This window comes from Oncorhynchus mykiss, chromosome 14, assembly GCF_057628025.1.
Source record: "Oncorhynchus mykiss isolate SJ-2025 chromosome 14, ASM5762802v1, whole genome shotgun sequence".
In the NCBI taxonomy this organism is placed as follows: Eukaryota; Metazoa; Chordata; class Actinopteri; order Salmoniformes; family Salmonidae; genus Oncorhynchus; species Oncorhynchus mykiss.
The window spans coordinates 37924835-37946649 of record NC_143035.1 but is presented as its reverse complement, the minus strand read 5'-3'; the positions used below and the strand labels follow the sequence as shown (position 1 = coordinate 37946649).

At 44.4% G+C, this 21815-nt stretch overlaps 1 long non-coding RNA gene and 1 pseudogene across 3 annotated transcripts in view; one reads left to right on the top strand and one right to left on the bottom strand.

Annotated features, from left to right (window-relative positions):
* LOC149978360 (uncharacterized) overlaps window positions 1-21815 on the bottom strand; it is a 441331-nt gene that overhangs the window by 385509 nt on the left and 34007 nt on the right. The gene's annotated exons all lie outside the window — the stretch shown is intronic.
* LOC110489226 (kelch-like protein 4) overlaps window positions 7652-21815 on the top strand; it is a 40781-nt pseudogene continuing 26617 nt past the window's right edge. Inside the window, exon 1 of the transcript XR_016486383.1 lies at window positions 7652-8255. The product of XR_016486383.1 is annotated as a kelch-like protein 4 (transcript). The remainder of the gene's footprint in view (window positions 8256-21815) is intronic.

Genomic DNA, 21815 nt, shown 5'->3' with positions numbered 1-21815 from the left:
ATATACAGGGTGTTACGGTACAGAGTGAATGTGGAGGCTATATACAGGGTATTACAGTACAGAGTCAATGTGGAGGCTATATACAGGGTGTTACGGTACAGAGTGAATGTGGAGGCTATATACAGGGTGTTACGGTACAGAGTGAATGTGGAGGCTATATACAGGGTATTACAGTACAGAGTCAATGTGGAGGCTATATACAGGGTGTTACGGTACAGAGTGAATGTGGAGGCTATATACAGGGTGTTACGGTACAGAGTGAATGTGGAGGCTATATACAGGGTGTTACGGTACAGAGTGAATGTGGAGGCTATATACAGGGTGTTACGGTACAGAGTGAATGTGGAGGCTATATACAGGGTATTACGGTACAGAGTCAATGTGGAGACTATATACAGGGTGTTACGGTACAGAGTCAATGTGGAGGCTATATACAGGTGGTACCGGTACAGAGTCAATGTGGAGACTATATACAGGGGGTACCGGTACAGAGTCAACGTGGAGGCTATATACAGGGGTACAGGTACAGAGTCAATGTGTAGGCTATAATCAGGGAGTACCAGTACAGAGTCAATATGTAGGGGGGCCAGGTTAGTCGAGGTAAATGAGGTAATATGTGCATGTAGGTAGATGTAAAGTGGCTGTGCATACTGCCCTACCAAGCAAAAAGGCAGTAAGTGCTCATTTGTTAGTTATTTTTTTTGCTACATTCAATACATGCTTAATCACATGGACAAGTATCCCGCTCCTATTGTGTTCAGGAGAAAATGGAGGTCACGTTTAGCAGTAACTGTATGAAGTTACTGTGAAAACCAAGGTAAATAAAAGCCATTTTTCTCAGTTCCACGCTATGAGTAGTTACTGCCTTCTTGCTTGGTAGGGCAGAATAGATCATTAACACAGAGTAGCAGCAGCATAAAAATGGCTACCCAGACTATGCAAATAGTCTGGGTAGCCATTTTATTAGCTATTCAGGAGTATTTTTGCTTGGGGGGGTAGAAGCTGTTCAAGGGCACCCGTGTTGAGGATCAGTGTGACATATGTGTTGTTTACTACCCTCACCACCTGGGAGCCGGTCTGTCAGGAAGTCCAGGATCCAGTTGCAGAGGGAGGTATTAAGTCCCAGAGTCCTTAGCTTAGTGATGAGCTTTGAGGGTACTGTGGTGTTGAACACTGAGCTGTAATCAATGAATAGCATTCTCACATAAGAGTTCCTTTTGTCCAGGTGGGAAAGGGCAGTGTGGAGTGCAATAGAGATTGCATCATCTGTGGATCTGTTGGGGTGGTATGCAAATTGGAGTGGGTCTATGGTTTCTGGGATAATGGTGTTGATGTGAGCCATGACAAACTTTTCAAAGCACTTCGTGGCTACAGACATGAGTGCTATGGGTCGGTAGTCATTTAGGCAGGTTATCTTGGCGTTCTTGGGCACAGGGACTCTGGTGGTCTGCTTAAAACATGTTGGTGTTACAGACTGGGAGAGGTTGACAATGTCAGCGAAGACACTTGCCAGTTGGTCAGCACATGCTCGGAGTACACGTCCTGGTAATCCGTCTGGCCCTGCGGCCTTGTGAATGTTGACCTGTTTAAAGGTCTTACTCACATCGGCTACAGTAGGTGACAGGGTGTTATTTGGGACACAGTAGTATGTAGTGTAGCCTACCATTGTGTTTTGGAAGTTTTCAGGAAGTCTTCCCTGTTCCTGGTTGTTTGAATGTAATTGTTGCTGAGGCAGCACAGAGGAAGGAACTCTTCAAGAAATTCCTTTAAAAAAAAAAGGAAAGTGCTCTTTTCCTTTGTGAATGTGCAATATTTGTCAGCTAAAGAGGAGGACATGGGGGAATAAAACACAATGGGACATTTCATTGGAGACTTGTAGTAGTTTGTAGTAGTGCTGATTTAGAAGACTTAGAGGCTTCCACATATAAGACTGCATGGATGCGATAACCAGCAGGATTCCTTTAACAGGTAACTATTTTTATTTGATTTAACTAAGCAAGTCAGTTAAGAACAAATTCTTATATTCAATGACAGCCTAAGGACAGTGCCTTGTTCAGGGGCAGAACGACAGATTTGTACCTTGTCAGCTCGGGGATTTGAACTTGCAACCTTCTGGTTAATAGTCCAACGCTCCAACCACTAGGCTACCCTGTCGCCCCAAAGGAAGAACTATGTTCTGCGATGTGATGCTTGAGTTGCCGTAATAGACTCTCTATCATTTAATCTAGGAACATTTTTCACTCATAACAGTTAAATCATTACCGTGCCTGACAGGAGCTCAAACACACTCCCATTGCCCTATGTCCTTGCCTTGGCTTGGTCGTCCACAAATATTACTAAATGTCCTCCTATTGTTTCAAGGAAAAACCTCAGCCTCAGGCTCAGACAGAAACAGAACATTAAATGTAATCTTCTCCTAAATGTAGAACTGTCTCTCATGACCTTCCAAATGGAACCCTATTCCCTATATAGTGCACTACTTTAGATCAGAGCCATATTACCTATATAGTGCACTACATTAGACCAGAGCCCTATTCCCTATATAGTGCACTACTTTAAACCAGAGCCCTATTCCCTATATAGTGCACTACTTTAAACCAGAGCCCTATTCCCTACATAGTGCACTACTATAGACCAGAGCCCTATTCCCTATATAGTGCACTACTTTAAACCAGAGCCCTATTCCCTACATAGTGCACTACTTTAGACCAGAGCCCTATTCCCTATATAGTGCACTACTTTAGACCAGAGCCCTATTCCCTACATAGTACACTACTTTAGACCAGAGCCCTATTCCCTATATAGTGCACTACTTTAGACCAGAGCCCTATTCCCTATATAGTGCACTACTTTAGACCAGAACCCTATTCCCTATATAGTGCACTACTTTAGACCAGAGCCCTATTCCCTATATAGTGCGCTACTTTAGACCAGAGCCCTATTCCCTATATAGTGCACTACTTTAGACCAGAGCCCTATTCCCTATATAGTGCACTACTTTAAACCAGAGCCCTATTCCCTACATAGTGCACTACTTTAGACCAGAGCCCTATTCCCTATACAGTGCACTACTTTAGACCAGAGCCCTATTCCCTATATAGTGCACTACTTTAGACCAGAGCCCTATTCCCTACATAGTACACTACATTAGACCAGAGCCCTATTCCCTATATAGTGCACTACTTTAGACCAGATACCTATTCCCTATATAGTACACTACATTAGACCAGAGCCCTATTCCCTATATAGTGCACTACTTTAGACCAGATACCTATTCCCTATATAGTGCACTACTTTAGACCAGAGCCCTATTCCCTACATAGTACACTACTTTAGACCAGAGCCCTATTCCCTATATAGTGCACTACTTTAGACCAGATACCTATTCCCTATATAGTGCACTACTTTAGACCAGAGCACTATTCCCTATATAGTGCACTACTTTAGACCAGAGCCCTATTCCCTACATAGTACACTACTTTAGACCAGAGCCCTATTCCCTATATAGTGCACTACTTTAGACCAGAGCCCTATTCCCTATATAGTGCACTACTTTAGACCAGAACCCTATTCCCTATATAGTGCACTACTTTAGACCAGATCCCTATTCCCTAGATAGTGCGCTACTTTAGACCAGAGCCCTATTCCCTATATAGTGCACTACTTTTGACCAGAGCCCTATTCCCTATATAGTGCGCTACTTTAGACCAGAGCCCTATTTCCTATATAGTGCACTACTTTAGACCAGAGACCTATTCCCTATATAGTGCACTACTTTAGACCAGAGCCCTATTCCCTATATAGTGCACTACTTTAGACCAGAGCCCTATTCCCTATATAGTGCACTACTTTATACCAGAGACCTATTCCCTATATAGTGCACTACTTTAGACCAGAGCCCTATTCCCTATATAGTGCACTACCTTAGACCAGTGCCCTATTCCCTATATAGTGCACTACTTTAGACCAGAGCCCTATTCCCTATATAGTGCACTACTTTAGACCAGAGCCCTATTCCCTATATAGTGCACTACTTTAGACCAGAGCCCTATTCCCTATATAGTGCACTACTTTAGACCAGAGCCCTATTCCCTATATAGTGCACTACTTTATACCAGAGACCTATTCCCTATATAGTGCACTACTTTAGACCAGGGCCCTATTCCCTATATAGTGCACTAAAGAGAGTATAATGACTCATTCGTGGAGAGGAATCCTATTTTATAAACACGCCTTTTTTTTCTTTGAGACCTGATGTCAGGAGTTATTTCAAATAAATGAGAGAGAGAGAAAGAGAAGAGAAGAGAGCGAGAGAGAGAGCGAGAGAGAGAGAGAGAGAGACAGAGAGAGAGAGATGCTCATCTTAACGGCTAGCTGACGGTTTAATATTTCCTTGTCTCATCAGTGTAACGGTCAACTGACGGCTCATAGCATATGAATAAGTCATTGAAGGGTGGTGGGTACAGGAGCTGCAAATTCCTCCTTTTTGGTTGCCTATTTGGTTCACTACTTTAGACCAGGGCCCATAGGGCTCTCGTCAAAAGTAGTGCACTATATAGGGAATAGGGTGCTGTCAGCAGCCTCCCCTGTCACCTGTCAGCAGGCTAGCTTCCCCTGTCACCTGTCAGCAGGCTAGCTTCCCCTGTCACCTGTCAGCAGGCTAGCTTCCCCTGTCACCAGTCAGCAGGCTAGCTTCCCCTGTCACCAGTCAGCAGGCTAGCTTCCCCTGTCACCAGTCAGCAGGCTAGCTTCCCCTGTCACCAGTCAGCAGGCTAGCTTCCCCTGTCACCTGTCAGCAGGCTAGCTTCCCCTGTCACCAGTCAGCAGCTTCCCCTGTCACCGGTCAGCAGGCTAGCTTCCCCTGTCACCAGTCAGCAGGCTAGCTTCCCCTGTCACCTGTCAGCAGGCTAGCTTCCCCTGTCACCAGTCAGCAGGCTAGCTTTCCCTGTCACCTGTCAGCAGCTTCCCCTGTCACCTGTCAGCAGGCTAGCTTCCCCTGTCACCAGTCAGCAGGCTAGCTTCCCCTGTCACCTGTCAGCAGGCTAGCTTTCCCTGTCACCTGTCAGCAGCTTCCCCTGTCACCTGTCAGCAGGCTAGCTTCCCCTGTCACCAGTCAGCAGGCTAGCTTCCCCTGTCACCTGTCAGCAGGCTAGCTACCTGTCAGCAGGCTAGCTTCCTCTGTCACCTGTCAACAGGCTAGCTTCCTCTGTCACCTGTCAGCAGGCTAGCTTCCCCTGTCACCTGTCAGCAGGCTAGCTTCCCCTGTCACCTGTCAGCAGGCTAGCTTCCCCTGTCACCTGTCAGCAGGCCAGCTTCCCCTGTCAGCAACCTCCCCTGTCAGCAGCTTCCCCTGTCAGCAGCTTCCCCTGTCAGCAGCCTCCCCTGTCAGCAGCCTCCCCTGTCAGCAGCCTCCCCTGTCAACAAGCCTCCCCTGTCACCTGTCAGCAGCTTCCCCTGTCACCAGCCTCCCCTGTCAGCAGTCAGCAGCTTCCCCTGTCAGCAGCTTCCCCTGTCAGCAGCTAGTATGAGAAAGAAGTCATTGTACTTTGCTGCTGTACGGTATAAAAATCATACCTATTTGATCACACAGGACCCATACTGACAAAATAAATTGCATACTGGAAATACCGTATACTTTAAGTAACACTTTACAATAAGGTTTTAAAAATAACTGTAATTAATTTTTTTTAAAGTACGTTATTTTAAAGTGGAATACACCTTTAAAAGTATACAGTTGAAGTCGGAAGTTTACATACACTTTAGGTTGGAGTCAATAAAACTCGTTTTTCATACCACTCCACACATTTCTTGTTAACAAACTATAGTTTTGGTTGGTTAGGACCTCTCGTTTAAATACTGGACACATCTGCTTGTACGTGTTCACATAAAATAAGATCCTTTGAAAACTGATCAGCAGCGGCAGCTTATCGACCTTGACGATTTATCATTAATGCTGAGTTTCTACTAGTACGAGGAGGATGGAGAGGAGAGAGTCATTATTCTGTATGGTTGACTGCCCGCATGGAGAGATCTTTCCCTATGAGACACTGTGCGATTGGGGGGGGGGGCAGTGCTGTGTCTGCAGATGTGATATGTGTGTGTGTGTGTGTGTGTGTGTGTGCATCATGTATGATAGCATAGCGTGAGGGTTGCTGTGAGGGACCCTGCTACTTGAGACGGAGGGTACAGTGAGGGTTGCTGTGAGGGACCCTGCTACTAAAGTGGGAGGAGATAGTGAGGGTTGATGTGAGGGACCCTGCTACTTGAGACGGAGGAGATAGTGAGGGTTGAGGTGAGGGACCCTGCTACTTGGGACGTAGGAGATAGTGAGGGTTGAGGTGAGGGACCCTGCTACTAAAGACAGAGGAGACAGTGAGGGTTGAGGTGAGGGACCCTGCTACTAAAGACAGAGGAGATAGTGAGGGTTGAGGTGAGGGACCCTGCTACTTGGGACGGAGGAGATAGTGAGGGTTGAGGTGAGGGACCCTGCTACTTGAGACGGAGGAGATAGTGAGGGTTGAGGGGAGGGACCCTGCTACTTGGGACGGAGGAGATAGTGAGGGTTGAGGTGAGGGACCCAGCTACTAAAGACAGAGGAGACAGTGAGGGTTGAGGTGAGGGACCCTGCTACTAAAGACAGAGGAGATAGTGAGGGTTGCAGTGAGGGACCCTGCTACTTGGGACAGAGGAGATAGTGAGGGTTGAGGTGAGGGACCCTGCTACTAAAGACAGAAGAGACAGTGATTGTTGTGGTGAGGGACCCTGCTATTTGAGACGGAGGAGATAGTGAGGGTTGAGGTGAGGGACCCTGCAAACTTGAGATGGAGGAGATAGTGAGGGTTGAGTGAGGGACCCTGCTACTAAAGACAGAGGAGACAGTGATTGTTGTGGTGAGGGACCCTGCTATTTGAGACAGAGGAGATAGTGAGGGTTGAGGTGAGGGACCCTGCTACTTGAGACGGAGGATATAGTGCTGTCGTTCTTTTCTTCCCTTCCTCAAAGAAGAGACGATTTACTTGGTTAAGCTGTGACCTCATCATGCTGTATGTATGATACCCCACCCACTTCTCCCTCTCTCCCCCTCTCCCTCCCTTTGGTGAGGGGCTGGGGCTGCCTACTCCAACATTAAACATTTCACATTTCTGTTTCGGTTCCTGTGTGTTGCGTGAGCAGTGAGGACACGAAGCGAGCGAGACCCGAGAAGAAAAGTGAGAGAGAGTGAGTGAGAGAGAGAGAAGAGAGAGAGAGAAGAGAGAGAGAGAAGAGAGAGAGAGAGAGAGAAGAGAGAGAGAGAGCGTGTATCATCGTGCATGTGCATTAACTTAGCTTAACAGGCAGCAGCAGGAGCAGCAACAGCTGAGCGATATATAGAGAGAAAGACAGACAGAGAGAGAGAGAGAGAGCGCGAGAGGATGGAAGGAGGAGGAAAATAAGACCAGGCACAAGGAAACAAAAGCTGCAGAGAGAGAGAGAGAGAGAGAGAGACTGTTCCCATCTTGCCCTCCACTAAAAGAACAACGGAGGAGGAGGAGGAGGAGGAGGAAGAAGACAAAAGGAGGAAGAGGGTGGCGTACAGTACTGAACATACTGGAACTGAATTCATAGGCTCTTTTTCTTTACCCTCCTCCATGTTTTAGGGGGGATTCTACACTAGTGCATTTGACTGCTGCTTTCTTCTTCATCTTTGAAAAGAAAGAAAGAAAGAAATAGAGAAAGAAAGGGAGAAAGAAAGGAATAAAGAGAGAAAGAGAGAAAGAAAGAAATAAAGAGAGAAAGAAAGAAAGAGAGGAGGATGTCGGGAAAGAAGGAGTTTGATATGAAACAGATCCTCAGGCTGCGTTGGCGCTGGTTTAGTCATTCATCCCAGAGTTCTGCCGGTGGAGGAGGAGGAGGAGGAGGAGGAGGAGGAGGAGGATACCTCCAGGAGAGCTTTGATCACAGAGGGACCCCAGTCCAGGGCAGGGCAGGCTGAAGAATCACTCCCGGGACAGAGGTGGCAGTGGAGGGGGACTCCGGAAGCAGAACAGCAACAGTCCGGTCCATAGTATCCTGGCCCCCACGCCAGTCTATGTCAGAGCCAGTAATCAATCATGGCAACAGCAGAATATTATTCAGCACCTGCAGCAGCAGGGTGGCCACGAGCTGCCTAAGAACAGCAGCTCACCTAACAACACCAGGAAGGAGGACTGCTCCAAGAGCAGCCAGGAGAATGTGAAGAGTGTTGAAGAGTCCTTAGAGGCGGATACAAGAGAAAGGTATGGCAAAGCAAGAAACAGGTATGTCAAAGCTAGAGACAGGTATGTCAAAGCTAGACACAGGTATGTCAAAGCTAGACACAGGTATGTCAAAGCTAGACACAGGTATGTCAAAGCTAGAGACAGGTATGTCAAAGCTAGACACAGGTATGTCAAAGCTAGACACAGGTATGTCAAAGCAAGACACAGGTATGTCAAAGCAAGAGACAGGTATGGCAAAGCTAGACACAGGTATGTCAAAGCTAGACACAGGTATGTAAAAGCAAGACACAGGTATGTCAAAGCAAGAGACAGGTATGGCAAAGCTAGACACAGGTATGTCAAAGCAAGAGACAGGTATGGCAAAGCTAGACACAGGTATGGCAAAGCAAGAGACAGGTATGGCAAAGCTAGACACAGGTATGGCAAAGCTAGACACAGGTATGTCAAAGCAAGAGACAGGTATGGCAAAGCTAGTCACAGGTATGGCAAAGCAAGAGACAGGTATGGCAAAGCTAGACACAGGTATGGCAAAGCAAGAGACAGGTATGGCAAAGCTAGACACAGGTATGTCAAAGCAAGAGACAGGTATGGCAAAGCTAGACACAGGTATGGCAAAGCAAGACACAGGTATGTCAAAGCAAGAGACAGGTATGGCAAAGCTAGACACAGGTATGTCAAAGCAAGAGACAGGTATGGCAAAGCTAGTCACAGGTATGGCAAAGCAAGAGACAGGTATGGCAAAGCAAGAGACAGGTATGGCAAAGCAAGAGACAGGTATGGCAAAGCTAGACACAGGTATGGCAAAGCAAGAGACAGGTATGTCAAAGCAAGAGACAGGTATGGATGGAACTGAGATAAAAGATAAGTGCTTTAGCGCCTTGTTTCTGTTCACAGTACGTTACGGGAGAAGTTCACCACATAAGTCTGAATTTACAAATATCAACATGTTAACCAGTTATTACTCCAAATAGGTGAAGGCCTAAATTGAGATGTGTTATTTTATGTGTCCATGTATATGTATAGGTATACATTTTGCGAAACCTGGGAGGTAGTTCACTGGCACAGCTGTCTTTATAACTCACCTGGGGGTATTTCACTGGCACAGCTGTCTTTATAACTCACCTGGAGGGTAGTTCACTGGTACAGCTGTCTTTATAACTCACCTGGGGAGTAGTTCACTGGTACAGCTGTCCTTATAACTCACCTGGGAGGTGGTTCACTGGTACAGCTGTCTTTATAACTCACCTGGGAGGTAGTTCACTGGTACAGCTGTCTTTATAACTCACCTGGGGGGGTAGTTCACTGGTACAGCTGTCTTTATAACTCACCTGGGAGGTAGTTCACTGGTACAGCTGTCTTTATAACTCACCTGGGAGGTAGTTCACTGGTACAGCTGTCTTTATAACTCACCTGGGAGGTAGTTCACTGGTACAGCTGTCTTTATAACTCACCTGGAGGGTAGTTCACTGGTACAGCTGTCTTTATAATTCACCTGGAGGGTAGTTCACTGGTACAGCTGTCTTTATAACTCACCTGGAGGGTAGTTCACTGGTACAGCTGTCTTTATAACTCACCTGGAGGGTAGTTCACTGGTACAGCTGTCTTTGTAACTCACCTGGGAGGTAGTTCACTGGTACAGCTGTCTTTATAACTCACCTGGGGAGTAGTTCACTGGTACAGCTGTCTTTATAACTCACCTGGAGGGTAGTTCACTGGTACAGCTGTCTTTATAACTCCTCTGGGGAGTAGTTCACTGGTACAGCTGTCTTTATAACTCCCCTGGGGAGTAGTTCACTGGTACAGCTGTCTTTATAACTCACCTGGGAGGTAGTTCACTGGTACAGCTGTCTTTATAACTCACCTGGGAGGTAGTTCACTGGTACAGCTGTCTTTATAACTCACCTGGGAGGTAGTTCACTGGTACAGCTGTCTTTATAACTCACCTGGAGGGTAGTTCACTGGTACAGCTGTCTTTATAACTCACCTGGGGTTATTTCACTGGTACAGCTGTCTTTATAACTCACCTGGGGTTATTTCACTGGTACAGCTGTCTTTATAACTCACCTGTGAGGTAGTTCACTGGTACAGCTGTCTTTATAACTCACCTGGGAGGTAGTTCACTGGTACAGCTGTCTTTATAACTCACCTGGGGGTATTTCACTGGTACAGCTGTCTTCATAACTCACCTGGGAGGTGGTTCACTGGTACAGCTGTCTTTATAACTCACCTGGAGGGTAGTTCACTGGTACAGCTGTCTTTACAACTCACCTGGGAGGTAGTTCAATCGTACAGTTGCATTTATATCCCACTCACACAATCTAGTCTACAGGATGAAGAAACGCAAACCAATAAAAAATATTTAAATGATTAATTGGACGTCATGCATGGTATCACAGACGAGACGACTTCATGTTTTTGTGCAGATAAAGCTTCCTAAGCCTTTGCTTTATTGCTGTGAGAATAAAGAAGTATATATTGAGCTGGTACCCGACAGCAGCAGCAACAGAGATTGTATTATTAATGTATTCATCCTGGGAGTTAAAGTGGCTACAGGAAGAACACACATTACATCAGAGAGAGAGAACGCAGTCACCTGCAGACAGACAGGCCCTATGAGAGAGAGAGAGAGAGAGAGAGAGAGAGAGAGAGAGAGAGAGAGAGAGAGAGAGAGAGAGAGAGAGAGAGAGAGAGAGAGAGAGAGAGAGAGAGAGAGAGAGAGAGAGAGAGAGAGAGAGAGAGAGAGAGAGAGAGAGAGAGAGAGAGAGAGAGAGAGAGAGAGAGAGAGAGAGAGAGAGAGAGAGAGAGAGAGAGAGAGAGAGAGAGAGAGAGAGAGAGAGAGAGAGAGAGAGAGAGAGAGAGAGAGAGAGAGAGAGAGATCAACGGCAGACAGACAGGCCCTATAAAACAGAAAGAACGAGAGACAGAGAGAGAGAATGAGAATGCAGTCACCGGCAGACAGACAGGCCCTATAAAAGAGAAAGAGAGACACAGAGCGAGAGAAAGAGAGCGAGAGAGAACACAGGCACAGGAAAACAGACAGGCCCTATTAAACAGACCAACCAAGGAGGGCCTACAGCAGCACCTAGATCTTCTGCACAGATTCTGTCAGACCTGGGCCCTGACAGTAAATCTCAGTAAGACAAAACTAATGGTGTTCCAAAAAAGATCCAGGACCACAAATACAAATTCCATCTAGTCACCGTTGCCCTAGAGCACACAAAAAAACTATACCTACTTCGGCCTAAACATCAGCGCAACAGGTAACCTCCACAAAGCTGTGAACGATCTGAGAGATAAGGCAAGAAGGGCATTCTATGCCTTCAAAAGGAACATATAATTTGACATACCAATTAGGATCTCTCTACAAAAACTTGAACCAGTTATAGAACCCATTGCCCTTTATGGTTGTGAGGCCTGGAGTCCGCTCACAATTCATGATGGGACAAACACCAAATTGAGACTCCGGTTGCAGAATTCTGCTTAAATATCCCCAGTGTACAACGTAAAACACCAAATATCAAAAAGTAACACATTAAAATAATATAACATGTTCTTATGAAAGAGAAGACTTTCAATTGTTCTCCAGATAAACACTTCTCAGATTCTGATATTAAACTCCCGCCGACATACTGTCACGCCCTGACCTTAGAGTGCCTTTTTATTTCTCTATTTGGTTGGTCAGGATGGGTGGGCATTCTAGTTGGTCAATTACTTTGTTGGCAGGGTATGGTTCCCAATCAGAGGCAGCTGTCTATCGTTGTCTCTGATTGGGGATCATACTTAGGCAGCCTTTTTTCCCACCTTAGTTTGTGGGATCTTGATTTTGTATTGTTGCTGTGTAGCCTGCAGAACATTACGTTCATTCATATTATGTTGTTTTTTGGTGTTCATCAAATAAAGTAAGATGTACGCTTACCACGCTGCACCTTGGTCTGATTCTTCCCATAAACGAATGCGACACATACGATCTTTACCTGTTTTGCTGTTCATTTGCTAGTTCATCTCTGGCATATTATCTTATCGGAAAGCAACCTCTAAAAGGATTACGTTCAAATACATCCTTGGGAGTTTGGGCTGTGTGATCTTCTGTTGTTGTGTACATCTTATAGACAGTATATTTTCCAGGGGATTTCTGGGGTGATATCTTGTTCTGCTTGTGTTGTTGCAGGAAAGTAAACAAGTGTTGATGTTGAAAGGTGAGCACTAAAAGCCAATCAGAGATGAAGAGGATCTGTCTCCGTTTATCCCCAATGGCAAACTCAGGTGATAAGCCCTTCACAGACACTGATACCAAAACAAGGCTTTCTATACCTGTAGATCAGTGGTATTCAAACTTATTCAGCGGGGACCCCATTTCTTTACCGAGGACTTCTGGGAACCCCATTTCTTTACCGAGAACGTCTGGGGACCCCATTTCTTTACCGAGAACGTCTGGGGACCCCATTTCTTTACCGAGAACGTCTGGGGACCCCATTTCTTTACCGAGAACGTCTGGGGACCCCATTTCTTTACCGAGAACGTCTGGGGACCCCATTTCTTTACCAAGAACGTCTGGGGACCCCACTTCTTTACCAAGAACATCTGGGGACCCCACTTCTTTACCAAGAACGTCTGGGGACCCCACTTCTTTACCAAGAACGTCTGGGGACCCCACTTCTTTACCAAGAACATCTGGGGACCCCACTTCTTTACCAAGAACGTCTGGGGACCCCACTTCTTTACCAAGAACATCTGGGGACCCCACGTCTTTACCAAGAACGTCTGGGGACCCCACTTCTTTACCGAGAACATCTGGGGACCCCATGTCTTTACCAAGAACATCTGGGGACCCCACTTCTTTACCGAGAATGTCTGGGGACCCCATGTCTTTACCAAGAACGTCTGGGGACCCCACTTCTTTACCGAGAACGTCTGGGGACCCCATGTCTTTACAGAGAACGTCTGGGGACCCCATTTCTTTACCGAGAACGTCTGGGGACCCCATTTCTTTACCGAGAACGTCTGGGGACCCCATTTCTTTACCGAAAACGTCTGGGGACCCCACCCCTTTCGCAAATCTAATGACACAACCTTAAAATCTATGCATTAAAATGTTTTACATCAACAAATAATGTATTTAATGTTCATCTCACTTATCAAATGTACCAAATTGTTTCATGTATCGTCTCATAAAATAATCTGTACACTACCGCCCTACCTCCCCCCCAACATGCAACAATTTCAAACATTTTACTGAGTTACAGTTCAAATAAAGGAAATCGGTCAATTGATATAAATGCATTAGGATCTAATCTACTGATTTCACTTGACTGGGAATACAGATATGCTTCTGTTGGTCACATATACCTTTAAAAAACTGTCAGTATCTGGTGTGACCACCATTTGCCTCATGCAGCATGACACATCTCCTTTGCATAGAGTTGATCAGGCTGTTGATTGTGGCCTGTGGAATGTTGTCCCACTCCTCTTCAATGGCTGTGCCGAGTTGCTGGATATTGACGGGAACTGGCACACAGTGACATGCACGTCGATCCAGAGCATTCCAAACATGCTCAATGTCTGGTGGGTATGCAGGCCATGGAAGAACTTTGACATTTTCAGCTTCCAGGAAGTGTGTACAACTGTTTGAATGATGTCTGTGAGTATAACAGAAGTCATATGGCAGGCAAAAACCTGAGACAAAATCCAAACAGGAAGTGGGAAATCTGAGGTTTGATAGAATGTTACCAATATTAATAGAATTTTACAAATATTAATAGAATGTTACCAAAATAAATAGAATGATACCAATATTAATAGAATGTTACCAATATAAATAGAATGTTACCAATATAAATAGTGCTACCAATAGTAATAGAATGTTACCATTATTACGAATGTTTTATTTTATTTGTCACAGTGAAACTCTTACTTACAAGCCCTTAAACAAAAACACAGTTTAAAGAAAATACCTAGAAAAGTAAGAGATAAGAATTACAAATAATTCAAGAGCAGCAGTTAATAACAATAGAGGGGCTATGAGATTGCGCTGGAGAAGAAGGCAGACATTTTACATGCCCCCAGCCGATTGTGTTTTTGTTTGTTTATTTGCGATGTTTGTAACTCATTTTTTAACTTATTTTGTACATAATGTTGCCGCTACCGTCTCTTATGACCGGAAATAACTTCTAGACATCAGGACTGCGATTACTTACTATAGACTAGCAGAATATTTTTTTCCTTTCACGACTCTGACGAGCCCGATGTGAAGGACATACTGCTTCCTCTGGAACAGGCCCTGATCCCCGTGATCTGAGTGAAGAGGAGGCGGAGAAAGAGGGGCCAAAGGGCAGGCTGCCTTCTGAGAATTCGTATGCGATCGAATAATCCCCCACTTCCTTCCATTCTGCTAGCAAACGTGTAATCCTTGGAGAATAAAATCGACGAGTTACCCGGAAGATTAAACTACCAATGGGACATTAAAAACTGTAACATCTTATGCTTCACGGAGTTGTGGCTGACCGACGACAATATCAACATACAGCTGGCTGGTTATACGATGTACCGGCAGGATAGAACAGCGGCATCTGGTAAAACAAGGGGTGGCGGGCTATGTATTTTTGTAAATAACAGCTGGTGCACGATATCTAAGGAAGTCTCGAGCTATTGCTCGCCTGAGGTAGAGTATCTCATGATAAGCTGTAGACCATACTACCTACCGAGAGAGTTTTCATCTGTATTCTTCGTAGCTGTTTACATACCACCACAGTCAGAGGCTGGCACTAAGACAGCATTGAATGAGCTGTATTAAGCAATAAGCAAACAAGAAAACACTCACCCAGAGGCGGCGCTCCTAGTAGCCGGGGGCTTTAATGCAGGGAAACATAAATCAGTACAGTGACCGTGCGTACATGCCCCAACCAGAAGCCATGGATTACAGGCAGCATCCGCAATGAGCTAAAGTCTAGAGCTGCCGCTTTCAAGGAGCGGGATTTATTTAAGGATTTATTTAACTATTTAAGAAATCTCGCTATGCCCTCCGACAACAGGCAAAGGACAGGACTAAGATAGAGGACTAAGATCAAATCATACTACACCAGCTCTGAAGCTCGTCACAGGTGGCAGGGCCTTGCAAACCATTACAGATTACAAAGCGAAGCACAGCCGAGAGCTGCCCAGTGACACGAGCCTACCAGACAAGTTAAACTACTTCTATGCTCGCTTCGAGTCAAATAACACTGAAACATGCATGAGAGCACCAGCTGTTCTGGAAAACTCTGTGTTCACTCTGTCTGCTGCCAATGTGAGTTAGACCTTTAAACAGGTCAACATTCACAGGGACGCAGGGCCAGACAGATTACCAGAATGTGTACTGTGAGCATGCGCTGACCAACTGGCAAGTGTCTTCACTGACATTTTCAACATCTCCCTGTCCGAGTCTGTAATACCAACATGTTTTAAGCAGACCACCATAGTGCCTGTGCCCAAGAACACTACGCTAACCTGCCTAATGGACTACCAACCCATAGCACTCACGTGTGTAGCCATGAAGTGCTTTGAAAGGTTGGTCATGGCTCACATCAACACCATCATCCCAGAAACCCTAGACACACTCTAATTTGCATACCGCCCAAACAGATCCACAGATTGTGCAATCTCTATTGCACTCCACAGTGCCCTTTCCCACCTGGACAAAAGGAACACCTATGTGAGAATGCTGTTCATTGACTACAGCTCAGCGTTCAACACCATAGCTCATCACTAAGCTAAGGACACTGGGACTTAACACCTCCCTCTGCAACTGGATCCTGGACTTCCTGACAGGCCTGCCCCCAGGTGGTAAGGGTAGGTAACAACACATCCGCCACGCTGATCCTCAACACAGGGGCCTCTCAGGGGTGTGTGCGTAGTCCCCTCTTGTACTCCCTGTTCACTCATGACTGCATGGCCAGGCACGACTCCAACACCATCATTAAATTTGCCGATGACACAACAGTGGTCGGCCTGATCACCGACAACATTGAGACAGCATATAGTGAGGAGGTCAGACACCTGGCCGTGTGGTGCCAGGACAACAATCTCTCCCTCAACGTGATCAAGACAAACGAGATGATTGTGGACTACAGGAAAAGGAGGACCGTGCACGCCCCCATTCTTATCGACGGGGCTGCAGTGGAGCAGGTTGAGAGCTTCAAGTTCCTTGGTGTCCACGTCACCAACAAACTAACATGGTCCAAGCAAACCAAGACAATCGTGAAGAGGGCACGACAAAACCTATTCCCCCTCAGGAGACTGAAAAGATTTGGTCATGGGTCCTCAGATCCTCAAAAGGTAAACAAATATATAAACCCACCCCCAACCAATATATATCACTGCACCATCGGAGAGCTCCTATATGCTCATCACTGACATCCAAACGACCTCTCATTGCTGCCAAACAAGCAACGTTTCAACCTGCTTTCTCTGAAATATACAACATAACCGCAAATAAATAGAAACCCTGACCTCTTCTTACAAAACACTAACAGAAGTTTGAGTCAGCAGCTTTAACCATGAGTAAATGATATCTCAATTCCTGATCAAACGTCTTGGAAGAGAAACACCAAATCCTTCTCCCTGTCAACGGCAGTAACTCAGTTGTTTTTCATGATGGCTTATAGGCTCTCAGTTGGTGGTTGACACCCAGTCTGATGTAGACCCAGATCCCATAATGCTTGTGGAATACGCGAGCAGTAGGAGGATGTATAGCCTAATAACAAAGGAATTTCTTACAAAAACTTCAAGATACAAAGAAATCAAACAACCACTTTTACAATTAAAATGTTGTTTTGTTTCTATTCTTCAAATGTGTTGCTATTGACCTAGCCAAACAGGTAACTGTAACTGTATGAGCGTTCTTATTATTGCAAACATTGTGTGGATCTTGATGTTCCTTAAAACCGCCATCAGCAAACTAGGGGAAGTGGTTTGCTGACACATGCACATTTTCCACTTAAATGTACATTTCCACTTTCCTGAAGTCCCCCAGGCCTCGGCAGAGTAATCATATAGGTCATATATGTATGTGGAATGCCAAATCTCACTAAGGAATTGAATGTAGTTTTCCTTACCACTGCAAATACTATATTTCTACATTTAATATGTTTTCAGCAGCACATCAAGCATATTTTATGCACATATGACATATCAGCAAATGCTTGGAACACTCACACACTGCTGTAAATGTGAACGATTGAGTCAGCAAATGAAACCACTAATTCTAAAGGGCGGCAGGTAACCTAGCGATTAAGAGTGTTAGGCCAGTAACCGAAAGTTCTCTAGTTTTTGACTAAAATCTGTTGATGTGCCCTTGTGCAAGACTCTTATTAACCCTAATTGCTCCTGTAAGTCTCTCTGGAGAAGTGACTGCTAAATTGCTGAAGTGTAAAAACAAAGGGGGTAAAAGTCAGATGGATGCCTTTCCATTTAAACCAACTCACAGTTTCCTCCCCCCCTGACATATTATTCAATATTGAAAAGAATGAATCAATATCTCACCGGCTATAGCCTTCATTATCTATCAAGGCTTGGTAGACATTAAGCTGACAAGAAAACACAGTTACAACACTACTTTACTGATATAATTTACAACACATGGCGTTGTCCCAAATAGCACCCTATTCCATATATAGTGCACTACTATTGACCAGGGAATAGGGTGCTATTTGGGACTCACACAGCGGGGTCGTAATAGAGGGGAGGGAGAGATATGTTGGGGGCAATAACCATTCTCCATTAATTGCCGTAGCAATTTTCCTCCACGTGCTCTCAAACACAAAGAGACCTTTGGTTGTTCTCTCGACCAGATACCTCTGGTAGATACAGACACAAAGAGACCTTTGGTTGTTCTCTCGACCAGATACCTCTGGTAGATACAGACACAAAGAGACCTTTGGTTGTTCTCTCGACCAGATACCTCTGGTAGATACAGACACAAAGAGACCTTTGGTTGTTCTCTCGACCAGATACCTCTGGTAGATACAGACACAAAGATGCCATACTGTTAAAGAAGCTGGCTAGCCTTTGGGCCACACGGATATACCCATATTAAAGGATATCTGTAACAACAAATGAAACAGCAGACATAAACCATTAGAAATCTGACTGTTAGTATGGTGAGGGTGGTGGGGGACAGAATTATCTGCAGCTCAGGCTTGGTAGTCTCTTGTTTGACTGCTGGGATGAAGTGATATCACTGAATGAATGAATGAATGAATGAATGAATGAATTAATTAATATGACTCTCTCTGCTCAACACATTTGAACGCTAGCATGGCAGATTTACCATAAAGGAAGCAGAGACAAAGCATTATCTAATGGACCAGGTTCCTCTATGTGGACGACTTGGCATGCCATGTGGGTCTTTGTCTGAGTAGTTTCTTTACCAACCTAATGCAGAGAGAGAGAGAGAGATGGGGGGGGGGGGGGGGGGGAGTGGGCTAGCTGCCGTAATCCTGATCACACTTATAGTTATAATAGGATTTATAAACCATGACCTTTAAATATTGCTTTGGAATGAGTAATCCTAGGAGATGTGCAAATATCCAATCAGGTCCTCTGTTGGTTGTTGGTAGACCATGGTGCTTGAAACGCTGCGACCGTCGGGACGGCCCGTTTCAAAATGTATACATGCATGACTGTAAATTGCTTTGGATAAAAGTGTCTGCTTAATGGATTATATTATAGATTATTATTACATAAGATATTCTAAAATGTAGCGTAGGCCAACTAGATATTCAATAGAAGAAAGGAGAAAGGGGGGGATAACTAGTCAGTTGTTCAACTGAATGTATTCAACTGAAATGTGTCTTCCGCATTTAACCCAAACCCTTTCAATCCAGCAACCTTCTGGTTACTGGCCCAACGCTCTAACCGCTAGGCTACCTGCCACCCTAAAGACAGAGTTTTAATATAGTTGATGTTTGAAAGTACCCTTTTTTAAGACTCATTTTGAATTTACTTTGTCAGATAATGGTGTGATATAGGTCCCGAAAACAGTTTAATGGTGCTGCTGTTACAGATTGGCATACTGGTAGCTATTTTGTTGAATCTATCATATTAGAGAAATGTATTTATGTTGTTGAATCTGTCATATTAGAGCAATATATTTACATTGTTGTATCTGTCAGATTAAGGCACAATTAATTTCTGTGTTGTAAACTATTATATTAAGGAAGTATTGCTGTGTTGTAATCTATCAGATTAAGGCAGTATTGCTGTGTTGTAATCGATCAGATTAAGGCAGTATTGCTGTGTTGTAATCGATCAGATTAAGGCAGTATTGCTGTGTTGTAATCGATCAGATTAAGGCTGTGTTGTAATCGATCAGATTAAGGCAGTATTGCTGTGTTGTAATCTAGCAGATTAAGGCAGTATTTCTGTGTTGTAATCTATCAGATTAAGACAGTATTGCTGTGTTGTAATCGATCAGATCCGTAGTGATTTCTGCTTAATAAATCAAGCTCCACAGTGTTCAGTTACTGGGTGGAGGGTGTGGGAGGAGGAAGTTGCTGTATCTGTGACCCCACAGCTAGTAGACAGAGAACTGTAGAAAAACAATGCAATGGCTGAGCCCAGATTGGCACTCTATTCCCAAGATTGTGCACTGTGCATATAATAGATGCCATTAGGGATGAACATATTCTGGAAGGAAACTGAGATTTTGCTTGCAGTGTTAGGTGCTTGACGTTCTTATGACATTCAACTGCGATGAATGTTTGAAAATCGGTTATTCGCTACCCGTGCAATTCACTACAATGCTGGACTTCAAACAACATCTTGACACCTCCTTCAAGGGTTACGAGGAGTAACGAGTATCCCTGCTTTAGTTCTGCTGTACATACCTCGTACTTACTGTTCCTCTGACATAGTAACTTACTGTTCCTCTGACATATTAACTTACTGTTCCTCTGACATAGTAACTTACTGTTCCTCTGACATATTAACTTCCTGTACCTCTGACATGTTAACTTACTGTACCTCCGACATATTAACTTACTGTATCTCTGACATGTTAACTTACTGTACCTCTGACATGTTAACTTACTGTACCTCTGACATATTAATTTACTGTACCTCTGACATATTAACTTCCTGTACCTCTGACATATTAATTTACTGTACCTCTGACATATTAACTTACTGTATCTCTGACATGTTAACTTACTGTACCTCTGACATGTTAACTTACTGTACCTCTGACATTGTAATTTACTGTACCTCTGACATGTTAACTTACTGTACCTCTGACATGTTAACTTACTGTACCTCTGACATATTAACTTACTGTACCTCTGACATATTAATTTACTGTACCTCTGACATATTAACTTCCTGTACCTCTGACATGTTAACTTACTGTACCTCTGACATATTAACTTACTGTACCTCTGACATGTTAACTTACTGTACCTCTGACATGTTAACTTACTGTACCTCTGACATTGTAATTTACTGTACCTCTGACATGTTAACTTACTGTACCTCTGACATATTAATTTACTGTACCTCTGACATATTAACTTCCTGTACCTCTGACATGTTAACCTACTGTACCTCTGACATATTAACTTACTGTACCTCTGACATAGTAACTTACTGTACCTCTGACATAGTAACTTACTGTACCTCTGACATAGTAACTTACTGTACCTCTGACATAGTAACTTACTGTACCTCTGACATATTAACTTACTGTACCTCTGACATACTAACTTACTGTACCTCAAAAAACTTTACAGCGTTCCTTTGAGCCCGTACAGAGGTGATACGTCTCAGTTTTACAGTCCCAGTCCTTATTCAGTCTAGTTTCATGTTGCAATCAATGTCCCAAATGGCCTCCTATGGGCCCTGGTCAAAAGTAGTTCACTATATAGGGAATAGGGATCTATTTGGTATGAGCGCAAGACTCCCTGAGTCAGACAGGGCAATAATCTACAGATGGATTTATCATAAAGCTCCCCAATAAAGGTCTCTACAATAGGCTGTGGTCCACAGCCTCAAGCATATATACAATATTTTCTGAAAAGTCGAAAGCCACAAGTTGTCCTGTATGTGTGGATTCTGTTTCTGTGGTGGTGTAGACTGATAACATACCCGTCATAGATGTTGACATTTCTGTGCATTCTCCCATGTCACAGTGTGATCCAAAAAACTTTGAAAACTACGAATCTCCTCATAGAAACAACTTTTAGAATCGGTTAATTCTCTCTGACAGTTGCGACTGATTATTTCAGTGTAACAAACGACTTAAATGTCAGCAAGTGGATTTTCTCTCTCCCCCCAGTGAAGGACACCAAAGTAACTGGCCTGAATTATTTGGCACAAGTCTGAAGGATTATTTATACTCTGTAAAACAGCATGTAATCTTCCGGTCTTTGGGGAGCGGGGCTCAGAATACAGAATTAACACAATACTGTAAACTGGAAGCCAGCTCGCTTGCTTAGACCATGTCTATTAAAAAAAAAAAAACATTTTGTTTGGAAGGCGAGGCGGGAGTTGCCTAGATTTGTAAGCAGCCTGTCCCGTTGGAGTTAGCGCTCAGTTTCTTTATCCACTTAG